Raw genomic sequence first — 6,000 nt, 5'->3', positions numbered from 1 at the left:
GAAGCTAGCAGACCCTCGCTGCCTGCAGACACCTAGCAGCCACACTAGGAGGGCGGCCTAAGCCGTAGGCGAAATGTGCTCATTCGCTTTTGCGCGACGTCGAACTATAAATAATGATGTCACTAGCGTGAGCGTTGCGTTAGCGTCGTGGAAAGTCGGAAAAGTTGGCTGCGTGGGCGAGTGCCAAGTTTGGGGAGCGTTTTGTAGTATGCGCAGTGCAATGGAGACGCGGAAACTTGTTGTGGCCCAGTGTTTTGCAGTTGGACGACAAGATTGGTACACAGTAGTCAAGAGCGGGGCACTGAGTTGGCATGAATAATGGAGTGCACAATGGGGCTCGAGATGTGTTTGTTACCTCAGGTGCTGTATGATTGTCGACAAGGAGTATAAACGGAGCAATTTGTGACGGCTCTTTCAATTTAAGACGTTAAAAACAGACGGAATTTGCATTTGTAATGCCAGAGCATCGAAACTACTTGGAACTTTGGTGTATATGAACGTGTCCGCGCCTTTGTACTCTGCTGCCTTCACCGCTACAAACCAACCAACTATCGTGTCCGTGCGCAACAGAGTCGCAAAGAATGGGGAATAGCGCAGTTCGGTCGTGCATGTGGCGTAGCTCAGTTGGTAGAGCGTTCGCTTTGCCTGTGAAAGGTGCAGGGTTCAAGCCGCGGCGCCTCAATTTTTTGTGGTCAGTGCATGGTAAGTGTTGGTCGCGGCGAACCTAAAGGCACGCAAGATGTTGCAATGCCAGTGTCACAGACTGATATGATGTATACTGACGTAAGGAGAGCAAGATGTAAGTGTGGGGACCGGCTGTTATCGAGGTGTCATCGAGTGCAGATCTGTCTTAGGTATCACGGCTTAACCTCATTGAAGTCTAGAGGGTGGACAACACGTTCGTCTTACTCAGAGCGGTGTCCGAACTCTATTTTCGACGTTATAGTGCCACTTTCATTGTGTCCAACTACGATTCGATACAGAATGCACGAAACCTGAAAGACACCCTAACGGATACATAGAGAGTAGTGTTTGTCTGCTGAATAATGGGAGTGCAAGGGTCTGTGTCGTCTGTATGGCGGTATGTAGCACAATTAGTCTTCGGGGGGACGGGCGTAGCTCAGATGGTAGAGCGCTCGCTTAGTATGCGAGAGGTACTGGGATCAATACCCAGTGCCTCCAGAATTTTTAACACACCTACATGCGCACCTTGCCATGCAAGTGGAATAAGTCTCAGCCTGCAGATGTGTCTAGGAAGATACAAGCGAATGATTAGCATCCACAATTGGCAAGCGTGCTGTTATTAGTGCGCGGGAAGCACCCTCCTCCCACGCCTACACTTTATTTAGAAACAGTACAAGTGTTCCCGCAAGATTCTCAAGCCTATGTCGGAAGGATCTGCCTAGCGCCGAGTTCACGTAAATCCCACTGCACATTCCTATTCTTTGCGTGCAGTCGGCTGCTACTGTTATTGCTAGTTGTGACTGCTGATAACAGATGCCGTAGCAATCAATTCATGGAGTGAGTTGTATGTTTTGCGATAGTCTGTCTCTGACAAGCAAGCACAGGTGACATAGGTGCGAACACAGGAAGCTAGCAGACCCTCGCTGCCTGCAGACACCGAGCAGCCACACTAGGAGGGCGGCCTAAGCCGTAGGCAAAATGTGCTCATTCGCCTTGGCGCGACGTCGAACTATAAATAATGCTGTCACTAGCGTGAGCGTCGTGGAAAGTCGGAAAAGTCGGCTGCGTGGGTGAGTGCCAAGTTTGGGGAGCGTTTTGTAGTATGCACAGTGCAATGGAGACGCGGAAACTTGTTGTGGCCCAGTGTTTTGCAGTTGGACGACAAGATTAGTACACAGTAGTAAAGAGCGAGGCACTGAGTTGGCATGAATAATGGAGTGCACAATGGGGCTCGAGATGTATTTGTTACCTCAGGTGCTGTATGATTGTCGACAAGGAGTGAAAACGGAGCAATTTGTGACGGCTTTTTCAATTTAAGACGTTCAAAACAGAGACGGAATTTGCATTTGTAATACCAGAGCATCGAAACTACTTGGAACTTTTGTGTATATGAACGTGTCCGCGCCTTTGTACTCTGCTCCCTTCACCGCTACAAACCAACCAACCATCGTGTCCGTGCGCATCAGAGTCGCAAAGAATGGGGAATAGCGCAGTTTGGTCGTGCATGTGGCGTAGCTCAGTTGGTAGAGCGTTCGCTTCGCATGTGAAAGGTGCAGGGTTCAAGCCGCGGCGCCTCCATTTTTTGTGGTCAGTGCATGGTAAGTGTTGGTCGCGGCGAACCTAAGGGCACGCAAGATGTTGCAAAGCCAGCGTCACAGACTGATATGATTTATACTGACGTAAGGAGAGCAAGATGTAAGTGTGGGGACCGGCTGTTATCGAGGTGTCATCGAGTGCAGATCTGTCTTAGGTATCACGGCTTAACCTCATTGAAGTCTAGAGGGTGGACAACACGTTCGTCTTACTCAGAGCGGTGTCCGAACTCTATTTTCGACGTTATAGTGCCACTTTCATTGTGTCCAACTACGATTCGATACAGAATCCACGAAACCTGAAAGACACCCTAACGGATAAATAGAGAGTAGTGTATGTCTGCTGAATAATGGGAGTGCAAGGGTCTGTGTCGTCTATCTGGCTGTATGTAGCACGATTAGTGTTCGTGGTGGCGGGCGTAGCTCAGATGGTAGAGCGCTTGCTTAGTATGCGAGAGGTACTGGTATCAATTCCCAGTGCCTCCAGAATTTTTAACAAACCTACATGCGCACCTTGCCATGCAAGTGGAATAATTCTCAGCCTGCAGATGTGTCTAGGAAGATACTAGCGAATGATTAGCATCCACAATTGGCAAGCGTGCTGTTATTAGTGCGCGGGAAGCACCCTCCTCCCACGCCTACACTTTATTTAGAAACAGTACAAGTGTTCCCGCAAGATTCTCAAGCCTATGTCGGAAGGATCTGCCTTGCGCCGAGTTCACGTAAATCCCACTGCACATTCCTATTCTTTGCGTGCAGTCGGCTGCTACTGTTATTGCTAGTTGTGACTGCTGATAACAGATGCCGTAGCAATCAATTCATGGAGTGAGTTGTATGATTTGCGATAGTCTGTCTCTGACAAGCAAGCACAAGTGACATAGGTGCGAACACAGGAAGCTAGCAGACCCACGCTGCCTGCAGACACTGAGCAGCCCAACTAGGAGGGCGGCCTAAGCCGTAGGCAAAATGTGCTCATTCGCCTTGGCGCGACGTCGAACTATAAATAATGCTGTCACTAGCGTGAGCGTTGCGTGAGCGTCGTGGAAAGTCGGCTGCGTGGGTGAGTGCCAAGTTTGGGGAGCGTTTTGTAGTATGCACAGTGCAATGGAGACGCGGAAACTTGTTGTGGCCCAGTGTTTTGCAGTTGGACGACAAGATTGGTACACAGTAGTAAAGAGCGGGGCACTGAGTTGGCATGAATAATGGAGTGCACAATGGGGCTCGAGATGTGTTTGTTACCTCAGGTGCTGTATGATTGTCGACAAGGAGTATAAACGGAGCAATTTGTGACGGCTCTTTCAATATAAGACGTTAAAAACAGACGGAATTTGCATTTGTAATACCAGAGCATCGAAACTACTTGGAACTTTTGTGTATATGAACGTGTCCGCGCCTTTGTACTCTGCTGCCTTCACCGCTACAAACCAACCAACCATCGTGTCCGTGCGCATCAGAGTCGCAAAGAATGGGGAATAGCGCAGTTCAGTCGTGCATGTGGCGTAGCTCAATTGGTAGAGCGTTCGCTTTGCATGTGGAAGGTGCAGGGTTCAAGCCGCGGCGCCTCCATTTTTTGTGGTCAGTGCATGGTAAGTGTTGGTCGCGGCGAACCTAAAGGCACGCAAGATGTTGCAATGCCAGCGTCACAGACTGATATGATGTATACTGACGTAAGGAGAGCAAGATGTAAGTGTGGGGACCAGCTGTTATCGAGGTGTCATCGAGTGCAGATCTGTCTTAGGTATCACGGCTTAACCTCATTGAAGTCTAGAGGGTGGACAACACGTTCGTCTTACTCAGAGCGGTGTCCGAACTCTATTTTCGACGTTATACGTGCCACTTTCATTCTGGCCAACTACGATTCGATACAGAATGCACGAAACCTGAAAGACAACCTAACGGATACATAGAGAGTAGTGTTTGTCTGCTGAATAATGGTAGTGCAAGGGTCTGTGTCGTCTATATGGCGGTATGTAGCACCATTAGTCTCCGGGGGGACGGGCGTAGCTCAGATGGTAGAGCGCTCGGTTAGTATGCGAGAGGTACTGGGATCAATACCCAGTGCCTCCAGAATTTTTAACACACCTACATGCGCACCTTGCCATGCAAGTGGAATAAGTCTCAGCCTGCAGATGTGTCTAGGAAGATACAAGCGAATGATTAGCATCCACAATTGGCAAGCGTGCTGTTATTAGTGCGCGGGAAGCACCCTCCTCCCACGCCTACACTTTATTTAGAAACAGTACAAGTGTTCCCGTAAAATTCTCAAGCCTATGTCGGAAAGATCTGCCTTGCGCCGAGTTCACGTAAATCCCACTGCACATTCCTATTCTTTGCATGCAGTCGGCTGCTACTGGTGTTGCTAGTTGTGACTGCTGATAACAGATGCCGTAGCAATCAATTCATGGCGTGAGTTGTATGTTTTGCGATAGTCTGTCTCTGACAAGCAAGCACAGGTGACATAGGTGCGAACACAGGAAGCTAGCAGACCCTCGCTGCCTGCAGACACCTAGCAGCCACACTAGGAGGGCGGCCTAAGCCGTAGGCGAAATGTGCTCATTCGCTTTGGCGCGACGTCGAACTATAAATAATGCTGTCACTAGCGTGAGCGTTGCGTGAGCGTCGTGGAAAGTCGGAAAAGTTGGCTGCGTGGGTGAGTGCCAAGTTTGGGGAGCGTTTTGCAGTATGCGCAGTGCAATGGAGACGCGGAAACTTGTTGTGGCCCAGTGTTTTGCAGTTGGACGACAAGATTGGTACACAGTAGTAAAGAGCGAGGCACTGAGTTGGCATGAATAATGGAGTGCACAATGTGGCTCGAGATGTGTTTGTTACCTCAGGTGCTGTATGATTGTCGACAAGGAGTATAAACGGAGCAATTTGTGACGGCTCTTTCAATTTAAGACGTTAAAAACAGACGGAATTTGCATTTGTAATACCAGAGCATCGAAACTACTTGGAACTTTTGTGTATATGAACGTGTCCGCGCCTTTGTACTCTGCTGCCTTCACCGCTACAAACCAACCAACCATCGTGTCCGTGCGCATCAGAGTCGCAAAGAATGGGGAATAGCGCAGTTCGGTCGTGCATGTGGCGTAGCTCAGTTGGTAGAGCGTTCGCTTTGCATGTGAGAGGTGCAGGTTTCAAGCCGCGGCGCCTCAATTTTTTGTGGTCAGTGCATGGTAAGTGTTGGTCGCGGCGAACCTAAAGGCACGCAAGATGTTGCAATGCCAGCGTCACAGACTGATATGATGTATACTGACGTAAGGAGAGCAAGATGTAAGTGTGGGGACCGGCTGTTATCGAGGTGTCATCGAGTGCAGATCTGTCTTAGGTATCACGGCTTGACCTCATTGAAGTCTAGAGGGTGGAGAACACGTTCGTCTTACTCAGAGCGGTGTCCGAACTCTATTTTCGACGTTATACGTGCCACTTTCATTGTGGCCAACTACGATTCGATACAGAATGCACGAAACCTGAAAGACACCCTAACGGATACATAGAGAGTAGTGTTTGTCTGCTGAATAATGGGAGTGCAAGGGTCTGTGCCGTCTATATGGCGGTATGTAGCACAATTAGTCTTCGGGGGGACGGGCGTAGCTCAGATGGTAGAGCGCTCGCTTAGTATGCGAGAGGTACTGGGATCAATACCCAGTGCCTCCAGAATTTTTAACACACCTACATGCGCACCTTTCCATGCAAGTGGAATAAGTCTCAGCCTGCAGATGTG

The sequence above is a fragment of the Schistocerca gregaria genome, chromosome 3, assembly GCF_023897955.1.
Source record: "Schistocerca gregaria isolate iqSchGreg1 chromosome 3, iqSchGreg1.2, whole genome shotgun sequence".
Taxonomy (NCBI): domain Eukaryota; kingdom Metazoa; phylum Arthropoda; class Insecta; order Orthoptera; family Acrididae; genus Schistocerca; species Schistocerca gregaria.
Note: the sequence above shows the minus strand (reverse complement) of the source record.